Genomic DNA, 14,841 nt, shown 5'->3' with positions numbered 1-14,841 from the left:
ATGCTCTTTCTCTCTCTTAGATAGATAGATAGATAGATAGATAGATAGATAGATAGATAGATAGATAGATAGATAAAAATATTTTTTAAAAATAGACAAGCAGAGGGAAAAGGAGTGAGAAATAAAAGGAAGTTACAGAAGAAGTGGGAAACATAGAAATGGATCCGAACACACCAGTAATTACTGTATAATTGTTGATTAAACTCTTCTCTTAAAATAATTTTCAGACTGGATAAAATAATCAAAATGCAGCCAGGTACTGCTTACAAAGATGTACATAAAAACACAAGAATAAATAATGTTAAGTGAAAAAAGCAAGTCGTAGAAAAAAATTTACAGTATGATTCTACTCATACAAATTTCAGAAACAGGCAAAACTCAACAATCTTATTTAGGGATCACAAATAAGAGGTAAACTTTAAATAAAACAAAGGAATGAGTATGGTACAATTCAGGACAGTGGTTACCTCTGGGGAGAGAAAAAGAGTGAGGTGATGGGGCTACGCATGGAGCTTCTAAGGCTCTGGGAATGCTCTATTTCTTAAGTGAAAGATAAAAATAAAGGTAGTCTTGTGACAAAATATATAGAAGCAAGAACTCAGCCTTCAGAGCTCCTGACAGCATAGCCCAGGCAACCACATCAGGAAGCAGAGGTTCTCACTGAAAGCGCTTGCACAGAAAGTGCTATCTCATCTGGTCTGTTCCTTCTGCCATAGCCTCAGGTTGTCTTCACTTTCGAGGACAAACTAGTGACCACTACCCAGGCACACTGGCTATTTGATGGCCTCAGGTGCTCTCAGGTGAGGTGAAGGAAGCTTGTGAGTCACTGTTTTGGAACATCTGTCCCTTGGCTTTATGCTGTGCTAGCTTCTAGAGAATCTTTTAGCTCCCAAATGGTGGTGGAAGAAATGGGCTGGTCTGCCTTCAGTAGACAGTCCAGCACTTTCCCTCTTTCCAATGTCTTAAAATAATGTAGGTTTTTATTTTTCTCTTTTACAGTCTTGCAGAGGGTGTGATCATAAGATCACACAATCAAATGTTCTCATCTTGACTACTGGACAGACCAACTCTCTCATTTAAGAGATTCTTTTTGAGATGTCAGTATTGTATCTTTCACCAAAGGCTGTTTTCTCAAACATTAGCTGTCCTAGAACATTTTTTTCTCATACTTCTCACACTCACATGGCTAACTAATTAAAACATAGATTGTTGAGCTCTAATGTTGATTCAGTAGATTAATGGTTGGGCCTGAGAATCTGCCTTTCTTGCAAGCTCACAGATAATGCTGATTCTGCTGGTTTGTGGATGAGTTTGAGAACCACTGACCTCAAATGTCTTATCCTCTCAAGGTACTTCTGAAGATCTCTCCTCCCATTCTCTGACTGCACACCACACAGAGAATCCCTCATCTGAGGAGCACATTTACTGCCTCAGCATCCTCTGCAGAGCTGCCTTCACCTCCTGGTTCTTGAGCCTGTAGATGAGGGGGTTCAGCAAGGATGTGATCACACTGTACTGAATGGAGATCACCCGCTCCAACACTGAGCCTGAGGCAGGGCTGATGTACCTGAATAAAGCTGTCCCATAGAACAAGAGCACCACAGTGAGGTGGGAGGAGCAGGTAGAGAAGGCTTTGGCTTGGCCCTCAGAGGAGCAGATGTTCAGAATGGCAGAAATGATTCTGGAGTAAGAGAAGAGGATCAGGGGAAGTGTCAGCAATCCCAGAAATGCACTGGACCCTGACAGAAGGAATTTGTTGGCAGTGGGATCAGTACATGACAGAGGGAAGAGTGAGGGAAGCTCATAGCAGAAGTGGGAGATAATGTTGGACCCACAGAAATGTAACTTGTGGATGAAAAGATTATTTACGAGTGAGTAGAGAAACCCCATCACCCATGCTGCACTAACCATTACCATGCAGAGAGGCCTGTTCATGACCATGGTGTAGAGCAAGGGGTGGCAGAAACAGCATAGCTGTCATAGGCTGTGGCAGAGAGAAGACTGGCTTCAGCATACCCAGAGAGAAGAAAAAAGAAACTCTGGGTGATGCAGCCCCACACCGAGATGCTTTCCTCTGAGATAGGAAGTTCTGTAGCATTTGGGGCATAGTAACTGAAGAGAAGCACATATCTAGGAAGGACAGATGTCCTAGGAAAAAATACATGGGGATGTGGAGGTGAGAATCCCCTCTGATCACCAGGATTATCACCAGATTCCCCATCAGGGTCAGGAGGTAAATCCCCAGGAACAGCACAAAGAGCAGAGTCTGGATGTGGCAGTCAGCAGACAGCCCAAGGAGGATGAACTCAGTGAAGAAAGTGAAGTTGTTCATGGTTGTTTATAAATTCCATCCCTAGAAAGAAACCAACTGTTTTACAGAATCTGAGTAGTTTCTAGTAATCAGAATATCATTCCCACACCCTAAAACTTTTCAGGAAATACTCCTTTCAGCTTAAACATAGAAAAGTAAACAAGTTGAGTATTTTCAGTTGTGACTGCTATGGGTTGAACTGTATCCCTTCCTCTCCAAAAATATGTTGGAAGTCCTAATCCCCAGTACCTCACAATGTGATCTTACTTGGAACTAAGATAATTGCAGATGTGGTAAATTAAGATTAGCTCATACTGGAATGGGCTCTTAATCCAATAGGACTGGTGTCCTTATAAGAAAGAGGAGAGCTCCATGTGAAAACAGACACACAGAGACAGCCATGTGACAAAACAGGCAGAGATGGGAGTGATGCAGCTGCATGCCAAGGAATGCCAATGATTGACAGCCACCACCATAAACAAGGCAAGGAAAGATTCTTCCATACAAGTTTCAGGAGGAAGTGGCCCTACTGACACCTTGATTTCAGACTAACAGTCTCTAGAACTGTGAGACAATAAATTTCTATTGTTTTTTGTTTGTTTTTAATTTTTATTTATTTATTTTTTAATTTTATTATGTTATGTTAGTCACCATACAATACATCATTGGTTTTTGATGTGGTGATCCACGATCCATTGTTTTTGTATAACACCCAGTGCTCCATGCAGTACATGCCTTCCTTAATACCCATCACTGGGCTAACCAATCTCCCCCTTCCCCCTCCCCTCTAAAACCCTGTTTGTTTCTCAGGTCCATAGTCTCTCATGGTTCATCTCTCCCTCCAATTCCCACCCCCCCGCATTTTTCCCTTCCTTCTCCTAATGTCCTCCATGCTATTCCTTACATTCCACAAATAAGTGAAACCATAGGATAATTGACTTTCTCTGCTTGACTTATTTCACTTAGCATAATCTCCTCCAGTCCCATCCATGTTGATGTAAAAGTTGGGTACTCATCTTTTCTGATGGCTGAGTAATATTCCATTGTATATATGGACCACATCTTCTTTATGGACCATTCATCTGTTGAAGGGCCTCTCGGCTCTTTCCACAGTTTGGCTGTTGCGGACATTGCTGCTATGAACATTGGGGTGCATATGGCCCTTTTTTTCACTACATCTGTGTCTTTGCACCCAGTAGTGCAATTGCTGGGTCATAGGGTAGCTCTATTTTTAAATTTTTGAGGCACCTCCACACTGTTTTCCAAAGTGGCTGTATCAACTTGCATTCCCACCAACAGTGTAAGAGGGTTCCTCTTTCTCCACAACCTCTCCAACATTTGTTGTTTCTTTCCCTGTCCATTTTTGCCATTCTAGCTGGTGTAAGGTGGTATCTCATTGTGGTTTTGATTTGAATTTCCCTGATGGCTAATGATGATGAACATTTTTTCATGTGTCTGTTAGCCATTTGTATGTCTTCTTCGGAGAAGTGTCTTTTCGTATCTTCTGCCCACTTTTTGACTTATTTGTTTTTTGGGTGTTGAGTTTGAGAAGTTCTTTATACATCTTAGATACCAGCCCTTTATCTGTAGTGTCATTTGCAAATATCTTCTCCCTTTCCGTGGGTTGCCTCTTTGTTTTGTTGACTGTTTCCTTTGCTGTGCAGAAGCTTTTTATCTTGATGAAGTCCCAAAAGTTCATTTTTGCTTTTGTTTCACTAGCTTTTGGAGATGTATCTTGAAAGAAGTTGCTGTGGCCGATGTCAAAGAGGTTACTGCCTATGTTCTCCTCTAGGATTTGGATGGATTCCTGTCTCACATTGAGGTCTTTCATCCACTTTGAGTTTATCTTTGTGAATGGTGTTAGAGAATGGTCGAGTTTCAGTCTTCTGCATGTGGCTGTCCAATTTTCCCAGCACCATTTATTGAAGAGACTGTCTTTTTTCCATTGCATGTTTTTTCCTGCTTTGTCAAAGATTATTTGACCATAGAGTTGAGGGTCCATATCTGGGTTCTCTATTCTGTTCCATTGGTCTATATGTCTGTTTTTGTGCCAGTACCATGCTGTCTTGGTGATCACAGCTTTGTAATATAGCTTGAAATCAGGCAACGTGATGCCCCCAGCTCTGTTTTTCTTTTTCAACATTTCCTTGGCGAATGATTCGGGGTCTTTTCTGATTCCATACAAATTTTAGGATTGTTTGTTCCAGCACTTTGAAAAATGTCATTGGAATTTTGATCGGGATGGCATTGAAGGTATAGATTGCTCTGGGTAGCACAGACATTTTAACAATGTTTATTCTTCCGATCCATGAACATGGAATATTTTTCCATCTTTTTGTGTCTTCTTCAATTTCTTTCATGAGTGTTCTGTAGTTCCTAGAGTATAGATCATTTACCTCTTTGGTTAGGTTGATTCTGAGGTATCTTATGGGTTTTAGTGCTATTGTAAATGGAATCATTTCTCTAATTTCTCTTTCTACAGTTGCGTTGTTAGTGTATAAGAAAGCAACTGATTTCTGTGCATTGATTTTGTATCCTGCCACATTACTGAATTGCTGTATGAGTTCTAGTAATTTGGATATGGATTCCAAAATCCTCAACAAAATCCTAACTAATAGGATCCAACAATACATTAAAAGGATCATCCACCACGACCAAGTGGGATTTATCCCCAGGATGCAAGGGTGGTTCAACATTCGCAAATCAATCAATGTGATAGAACACATTAATAAGAGGAGAGAGAAGAATCATATGGTCCTCTTAATTGATGCAGAAAAAGCACTTGACAAAATACAGCATCCTTTCCTGATTAAAACTCTTCAGAGTATAAGGATAGAGGGAACATTCCTCAAGTTCATAAAATCCATCTATGAAAAGCCCACAGCGAATATCATCCTCAATGGGGAAAAGCTGAGAGCCTTTCCCTTAAGATCAGGAACACGACAAGGATGCCCACTCTCGCCACTATTGTTCACCATAGTACTAGAAGTCCTAGCAACAGCAATCAGACAACAAAAAGAAATAAAATGTATTTAAATTGGCAAAGAAGTCAAAACTCTCTCTTTTCGCAGATGATGATTCTTTATGTGGAAAACCCAAAAGACATTTTTAAAATTTAAATTCAATTAATTAACATGTAATGTATTATTGGTTTTAGAGGTAAAGGTGTAATTCATCAGTCTTATATAATACCCAGTGCTCATTACGTCACATGCCCTCCTTAATGTCCATCACCCAGTTACCCCAACTCCCCACTCCCTCCCTTCTAGCAACCCTCAGTTTGTTTCCTATGATTAAGAGTCTTTATGGTTGGTCTCCCTCTCTGATTTTGTCTTGTTTTATTTTTTTCCTCTCTTCCCCAATGATCCTCTATTTTGTTTCTTAAATTCCACCTATCAGTGAGATTATATGGTAAATCTCTTTCTCTGACTGTCTTACTTTGCTTAGCATAATACCCTCTAGTTCCATCCACATCGTTGCAAATGGCAAGATTTCATTTGCTGATGGCCAGTCAGGTGCAGCTGTGGGGGTACTTTTCAGTGGCTTGAAAGTTTGGTACTCTAAGATCTCAAATTCTACTAGGTATCACTGTTGAACTCTTGACCAATTCCCTAATTTCACACATGCAGTCCAATATGATAGTTAATTCTAATAGGGTTGTAATTCAGCAAACTAGAGAATGAGCTTCTAAGTTTGGCTTTAGATCATCTCTAAGCCATAAGTAAGGTAAGAATTTCCAGATTTGAATTTTCTTGCTTGAAACTATCCTTGAGTATTAATATTCTTATCCCCACCATCCAGATGAGAGCAGCAGCTTCTTAATCATTATAACATCATTATCAATGGGTGCATAATTTGAGGTGATCAGGGTGGTAAGTACACTTGCCATTGAATACACTGAATATATAAATAGATTTCCTGTCTTTTGCACCTCCTTATATACTAATTTTAAAAGCCCATACATTTTACTGGGGGTCAAGTGAAGAACATAATTTACTTTTTAGTGCTAATTTGAATACCAGTTTGGATTCTTTGGTTCCAACCAACATAATTTTAATTTGATTCACACTAGTATAAGTATTTTACTCTCATTTCCTTAAATACAGATTAGTTTTATTTATTTTTTTATTACATTCAATTAGCCAATATATAATACATCATTAGTTTTTGATGTAGTGTTCAATGATCCATTAGTTGCATATAATACCCAGCGTTCATCACCACATGTGCCCTCCTTAATATATAGAATTTAAAGAAAATTTAATGAAAAAATTTCAGCCCAAGATAATCAGTCAAGTTATAACCCTGGTGTGCTGTTGGAGGAAACGCCTACTTGCATTTGATCAGAGAAGGTGTTCTCCTGGAACAGGATAATATCCTGCTCACATATGCCATGCCCAGTTTAAACCAGACTCTGCTCCTGTCAATGTCACAGCCAGCTTGGAAGTCCATGTGCTAACCCAACCCAAATTTTCAGACTCTAAAACTTGCCCATGTTCACCTGCTTTGTTCTGACACACATGACTTGTAACCTCAGACTCAGGATAAACTACTGTTTAATTCTTTTTTTTTTTTAATTTTATTATGTTATGTTAATCACCATACATCATTAGCTTTTTTTTATTTTTTTATTTTTTTATTGTTATGTTAATCACCATACATTACATCATTAGTTTTTGATGTAGTGCTCCATGATTCATTGTTTATGCATAACACCCAGTGCTCCAAGCAGAACGTGCCTTCTTTAATACCCATCACCAGGTTAACCCATCCTCCCACCTCCCTCCCCTCTGGAACCCTCAATTTGTTTTTCAGAGTCCATCGTCTCTCATGGTTCATCTCCCCTCTGATTCCCCCCCTTCATTCTTCCCCTCCTGTTATCTTTTTTTTTTTTAACATATAATGTATTATTTGTTTCAGAGGTACAGATCTGTGATTCATCAGTCTTACACAATTCACAGTGCTCACCATAGCACATACCCTCCCCAATGTCTATCACCCAGCCACCCCATCCCTCCCACCCCCCACCACTCCAGCAACCCTCAGTTTGTTTCCTGATATTAAGAATTCCTCATATCAGTGAGGTCATATGATACATGCCTTTCTCTGATTGACATTTCACTCAGCATAACACTCTCCAGTTCCATCCACGTTGTTGCAAATGGCAAGATTTCATTCCTTTTGATGGCTGTATAATATTCCATTGTATATATATATACCACATCTTCTTTATCCATTTATCTGTCAATGGACATCTTGTAGAGCCTCCATTTTTTATTGCACCTCATTAATAGCCTCTTTGATTTCAACTTGGTTAGATTTTAGTTCTTTTACTTCTCCAGAAAGGGTTTCTTTAATATCTTTCATGCTTTTATCAAGCCCAGCTAGTATCTTTAAAATCGTCATTCTGAACCTAGTTCCGACATCTTACTAATGTCCGTATTGATTAGGTCCATGGCAGTCGGTATTGCCTCTTGTTCTTTTTTTTGTGGTTACTTTTTCCAGCTTGTCATTTTGTCCAGAGGAGAATAGATGAATGAGAGAACAAAATGCTAACAGGGTAACAACGATCCCAGAGAAATATACACTAAACAAATCAGAAGAGACCTTCCAGAAAGTGGTTGCTTTTCTGTTCAGAGAGTTGCTGCTATTCTTTTCTTCAATCTCCTGTTGAGTTCATAGGTCTTCAGAATGGTTTGATCCCTATCTAGCTGAATTCCTGGGACCAGATGAAATTTAGGTCTCCTACTCCTCTGCCATCTTGCTCCTCCCCCCACTACTGTTTAATTCTGTCCAAGTCCATCCCCCCCTGGACTTTCCTTCTAACTCAAGACAACTAACCATATTCAGTTGATCAAAGACTGGTCTCTCTTCCCTTGATGTTAACCAAGCACTGGATGACTAAGTTCAATTACCTATCTGAATAACCAGTAACACCAGGTGGTGGCAGCTATACTTTGAGATCCACTGACAAATTATTCATATCCAGGGAAAATAATTCAGCTTTTTCAGGTAGTATTGAGAATCCTGTATTAGGGCAGATTTGGGAAGAATTCTATTGAAAATTTGTAGTGAAATATATGTTGGCATAAGAAATGATGAATTATGTCTATTATTTTTCCAATATATGCATATTTATTTTCAGTTATTTGAGGATTGGGTTATGAAAATAATGGCTAAAATTTTCATATTTCACTCATTAATTTAGATCTGATCACAGTGTCCATTTGGGCTCCTGCTGTCCAGATCACCGCATCATCTCCAAAGGATATGGACAAAGCAGCTGGTAGAGAATTGAAGCAGGAAATCCTTTATGTCAGGCAAAAGGCCCATGATACCCAGGGTGTAGAAGGAAAGGGACTACTAGGCTTCTGTGACATGATTTTAGGGCAATACAAAGAAAAACCCCTTTCCTATCTTCAACCTCCAAATACTCCCGACTTATTAACTGCAAAAGATTTTATGAATTATGGGATAAAGTTTAACCTTGAAACAAGTGAAGATGGGATAAGCTTGCATAGTGTATTTGCACACATAAAATACAATGACAGGAAGAAAAGTTGCCATCAGGGGCTTGACTTCCACAGAAGTGGAGCATCAGATTTCTTTTAAGGGTATTTGTAAAGTGTCAGAGGGATTTCCTCAAAATAAGTAAATAAGTAAAACAATAAAAACAAACCTTTTTACTGTGGTTGATGACGAAAATGTTACCATTAGTGATTTCTTTCTTCTGCTGTTTCTAAACATAAAATATCAACAACTTTGGAAAACAAGACACAGTAGTTTTGTTGACAGATAGTGACATCATTAGAGGGAGAGAGTTAATTGGATCCCATCCAAAGGAAAAATAGCTAAAGACTGGTCAGTGCAGAATGAAATATGAAATGACTTTATTTCACAATGTTGATCAGAAAGTATTAGCAGAGAATATCAATAAATGTATGAATGAATAGGAAGCAGAAGGAGAAAGTGGTCCCATATTTTATTGATTTTGAAAGACAAGGTTGGCCACAAAGGAGCCTAAAGCCCTGGGTTTATGAAGAGGCACTTCGAATGGAAAAAAAAAAAAACTAAAACCAGAATTAAGTGTATATTGGAGATAAGCATCACTTAGTTCATCATTTTTGCCCAGAATGTGCCTCAATCCTGCCCCACATGTCTCAGGGGTGGGCCACCTAAAGATTATTTTAACTTTGTAACTGCAAATAAAGTAATTCTCTGAAGCTCAGAAGTCATTGATGAGGAGACAGTTTAAGCCATGAAGAGCGGGAAATATGCTCCTAATGTCCTACCATATCCCTATTCACGCTGCTTTCGGATGGTGGACTCAGCTTCTCCAACATAAAATAAGGGCTTTATGCCTGAGTTTCAGTAAGTGCAGCACAATGTTGCCGACATTCTGCAATTTAGACAGGCATATGTGTGGTATAACCCAATTATGTCACTTACGAGCTGTTTAACTTCAATTATATTGTTTGATCTTTTAAAATATAATTGCTCCACCTGCAAACTTAGTTAATTTGGGGGAAATAATATATGTCTTACATTTGATTGAATTAGCTTATACATAAAGAGCTGGAAACAGGATTTCTGATCTATTTTAATTGTTAATGTATCCCAGGAAGAGGAAGAAGAAGGGTATTTCAGAGGAGTAGACCAGCGTGTGGTAGGGAAGAGATAATATGAGGCCATATTGCAGAAGAGTTGTCTCTAGACCTGCAGATAGTGTCTAGACTTGAGAACAGTGAGAACATGACAGGATTCAAGGGGACGCTAAGCCTCTTAGAAAGAAAGAAGAGAGGAAGGGAGTGAAGGGGAAAAGGAAGCACCTCAAGGAGTAGGTTAGGAGGAGACAAAATCATCAGAGGATTCAGAGGAACATTTTCATGCTCTTGAATTCTCTTAGTGAAGAAAGTATCCTGGAGTTTTGAGTCAATAGGTGAAAGGATCAGGGATCAGGTGATACTCATTAAAAGAAGACGTACCACAACTTCCCAACTCTGGGAATTGACATTTTCACATGTTTTCCTTGTAACTCTAAATATTTTGCTGATAGCATTATCTGAACAAACGACTATGATGCCCCACCAATCAAAAGACCAGTTGGTTTAGGCTGAATTAAGGAACCCAGGGGACTGGCTCAATAATCTATATTCCTAGGAGTTACAGCTTGAAGCTACAGTCTAGACTAAGTGGTTAAGAAGCTTGAACTTTTAAGAAGACATTAGGGATTTTCTCACGTGTGACCTTTGCAACTTATAAACTGAAGCAATCAACCTGAATTCCTACATGTGCTTTCCTGCTAGTCTGCTGGGAACTGAAGAGAGGTAGGGTTGGAAAAAAGAATTTAGAATCTTTTCCCTTAGGAACACACAGGTCATATGGACCCTCAGAGAATTCGCTTGGGGTCTGAAAAGGGAATCACAACTAACCTCCAGATTATCCTTTCATGTGTGTGTGAGATTATTTTATTTATTCAGCTGGGTTTAACATTAATCAATATTAACATTAATCAAGTGAGGTAATTTTTTAACATTTTAAAATAACTCTAATACTAATTTGTATCTTATCATACAACAAATAGATGGTCATGGTAAAGTATATAAGCAGAACGTAAGTTTCAGTAGCTTTCCTGTGATCTCTCCTATTCTTATATTACCTCAAAGATCAGGGAGCCAGAAGGGGAGAAGTTGTTGTTAAAGATATTTGATCTAGGACGCCTGGGTGGCTCAGTTGGTTAAGCGACTGCCTTCGGCTCAGGTCATGATCCCGGAGTCCCGGGATCGAGTCCCACATCAGGCTCCCTGCTCGGCGGGGAGTCTGCTTCTCCCTCTAACCCTACCCCCTCTTGCATGCTCTCTCTCACTCTCTCTCTCTCTCAAATAAATAAATAAAATCTTTAAAAAAAAGATATTTGATCTAATTGTACCTGGTAACTAGGGAAGTATCCATAGGAATCAGTATGGTGTTGGCTATATGTGTCTGTGTGTGTATAAAACAAATTTTATATATATAGATATGTATGTGTACACACACACACACATATATAATTTAGTTTTCAAAAAAATATTTTAATTATAAAATAAAAATAAGAATGATTATATATAGGAGGATGGAGAAAACAAACAGGATGGGTAAAACAGGGAAGAAAGTGATGTTGTTTTTAATGTAATTTGTTATATAGTATTGACTTCTGAATAATCTATTTGACCAAATAAAAAAGATTAAATTCTTTAATCTTTAATCTAGATTTTAAAAAGATTAAAAAATAAATTCAAAATACTAAAAAACAAAACTAAAACAAATGAGCCTAGCTATATATCAAAGAAGTAATATAATCACCATAGAAAAGAATTATTCCAACTGATCTTAGATTATAGGATTTTGAGTGGGCTGCTTCCGTGAGACACCTCATTCAGTAGTCTTATTGTTAGTAATAATATTGATATTGTTTTTTGAAATTATTATAGGTATATTTGAAAGATAAAGCAAATTATTATGCAAATAAGGTTAGAAATATTTATTCAGCATAAGAGCAAAGAAAATATGGAATCAAAGAAGAATTTGCAATCTTAAATTTGAATTTGAAATATTTATGAACTTGTTACCTTTTTTTCTGCTTTCAATGGCTCTGTCTATTGAAAAAGCCTGGGAGTATTGATAAAGTAGTAATGATCACCTATGGTATCCTGAGTTTGGCTTCTAAATACCATTAAAGGAACCAGAATTCCTTAGGAAAAAGGCTGATTACAAGTTTAGGGCTTAAAAAAAATCTGAGATTTTTTTTTGCACCGGAAAGTAAGGAAAGCATCAAAACCTATTGTGCTCATCAAAAGGACACAGCAATAAGCCCACAGGCCAAGAATGGAATATTTTAGTAAAAAATAATTAATACATTGAATATATAAAAGACATGATTTAATGACAATACACATTCAATTATTCAACCAATCAATTGATAAAGGACAGAAAGAAAAATCTCAGTTGGACATCAATAGAGGTGTACTAATTAAAGGGAAAAAAAGTAGTTGTCATGACTTCTAATATGAATTATATTTCAGGGTAATCAAATAAACACTAATTGATATGAGAACTTAATTTTATTCAGATGAATTCCAGCTAATAAATGCCGAAGGAAAAGAAAATAAGAGAATTACCAGTTTGAAACTTCTAATAAAATAAGTACTTCAGGCAATTGTCATCAGTGGTTCGTAAATATCCTTAAGTAAAAGAAGGTTGGAGAACTCTACAGTGAAGGGATACAAGTGTAATCACCTGGACCCGCTGATCAATCTTGTCATAAAAAAAGTGGGACAACCAGACATCATTCTTCTCTTGACGTAATGCAACATGAAGATCACAACTCCACTTACAAAGATTTTCAGAAAGGGCTCAAGTCAAAATTTGGGATCAATGGACAAGGTAAATAACACAACTAGGAAGACAATCGGCTAAGTCCAGAGTGTAGATATTCCACAGGAATACTGTATGAATTTCTTCAACAACTCAATGGCAGTCACAATTTTCAGATATGCTCAGGATATCCTGCCTTGGCAGTAGAGTAAGTTTGTTGTAGCATACATGACAGCCCTGGTTCTCCTTTTGGGTAGGATGATCTGAATCCATCATTTTTTCTAGCATTTAGCTCTGCTCTCAGGAGTATTCCTTGTCTGTTACCCTGCATGGCCACATGTGAGATGAGCAATGGAGAATATGTCCTTCTTAACATCTTCATAGCTTTCACTGCCTGCTTTTTATTGGGCTTCAACATGTAGAATTTTCTTTAGGGATTGATCAAACACTGGTTTTTGCAGGGCAGGCTTCTAGTCAGTTCTCTGTGTAGGTAATCATAGTCTTAAATCTTGAATAGCCTTCATTTTTAAGTCTGAAGACCCTATTATCTTTTTTTTTCTTAAGATTTATTTATTTGAGAGAGAGAACATGAGCAGGCAGAGGGAGAGGAAGAGAATCTCAAACAGACTCCATGCTGAGCATGCTCTGCACTCCCCTCACCCCTATTTAATTGGGACACTTTGAGGCTATCTGAATCAATGGATTTCAGTGAGAAACTAACACTAAAAACCTTGCTTTGCCAGTATGTTTTTGCCTTTTGGTGTAAAAGGAATTTAGTCTTATCTCCTATTATGGCCTTTCATCAGAAGCAATCAACATTGCTGTAACTTAGAGTTACAGAACTGTTACAGAACTCTCAGTTAATATATATTGTTAACTGTAGGCAAAAATTAACTCAGTAGACTGTATTTCTTTCCATTTCTGCTTGTGGGCAGGAATTCTAGCCATAATTTATCTCTCATACGACTTTGCTAAAATAAAAAGAAGGCAGTCAACATCCACCAACATCCTGTATTTTTACTATCATTTCCTCTAATGTTATGTTGTCAGTAAGCACATGTGTTGCCTTTCAGGGTACCATGTATGAAACTTTGATCAAATAATTTATTATAACTTAACTAGGGTGTTGAATTTTCTAGTATTCAGGGTTTTTTGTTTTTTGTTTTAAGTAGGCTCCACACCCAGCATGGAGCCCAACACAGGGCTTGAACTCACAACCCTGAGATCAAGACCTGAGCTGAGATCAAGGGTTGGACACGTAACCAACTGAGCTACCTAGGTGCCCCTAGTATTCAGTTTCTAAATCCCTACTGCCTGTTGCTTGACTGCTTGCACCAAACCCCGCATATTATAGGTTTTGTTTCTCCACTTCCTGGAATCACATTCTATATTCTTTAGGATAGCATTTATTTATAAGTATCTGAGACCAAAATGATAATAGCTTAAGAAACACAGAATTTTATTTTTGTCATGTAAAAGTCTGTAGGTATTCAGGGTTGCTATTATGGCTTTATTTCCCAAAGTCTTCAGCATCCCAGCAACTTATATTTGAGTGGCTTCCATTCCCAAAGTCATGTGGTAGACAACATGAGTATCCCAGCTCCTGCATTATAAATGCAGTCGAACAAGCAATAAGAAGAAAGGGATAAGAAAGAAGTGGAAAAACGCAAGAGACAGTACTCTTTCAAAAATGACTCCTTAAAACTTTCACATTATACCTCACTGGTCTGAGTTTAATCATGTGGTCACACATGGCTGCAAGAAAGACTGGTTAAAGAATTATTCTGCATATACATGTGCTTGGATAAAGAACTGTAATAATAGATATTTGGTGACAATGAGCAATCTCTGCAGTCTGTTAATATAAAATGAGAAAAGATAACCAGAAAAGTATAGAATAAAATTATTACTGATGCAAAAATTCTGAGTAAACTATTAGTGAATTGAACATAGCAATGTATCAAACTAAAATTCAGTATGATCAAACAAGGATTAATGCCAAAATATAAGGATGGCTTCATATCAGGAAGTTTACTACCAAAAACATTACAACAAGATGGCCTACTGTGTCCCTCAGGTTGACTAGTCTTGAGATGGGCTTTTTTTTTTTTTTTTCCTGATGCTAGACCCCTGACTTCTCTTTCCTTAGAGCATTTACTTTAGAAAACTTGTTATCA

General features: G+C 37.8%; 1 pseudogene; it reads right to left on the bottom strand.

Moving 5' to 3' along the window:
- Positions 1-927: 927 nt before the first annotated feature.
- LOC118009025 lies at positions 928-2,332 on the bottom strand (annotated as a pseudogene).
- Positions 2,333-14,841: the final 12,509 nt, after the last annotated feature.

The sequence above is a fragment of the Mirounga leonina genome, unplaced genomic scaffold (assembly GCF_011800145.1).
Source record: "Mirounga leonina isolate KUSES-001 unplaced genomic scaffold, KU_Mleo_1.0 Mir_126, whole genome shotgun sequence".
NCBI lineage: Eukaryota > Metazoa > Chordata > Mammalia > Carnivora > Phocidae > Mirounga > Mirounga leonina.
This window is presented reverse-complemented; position numbering and strand designations above follow the sequence as displayed.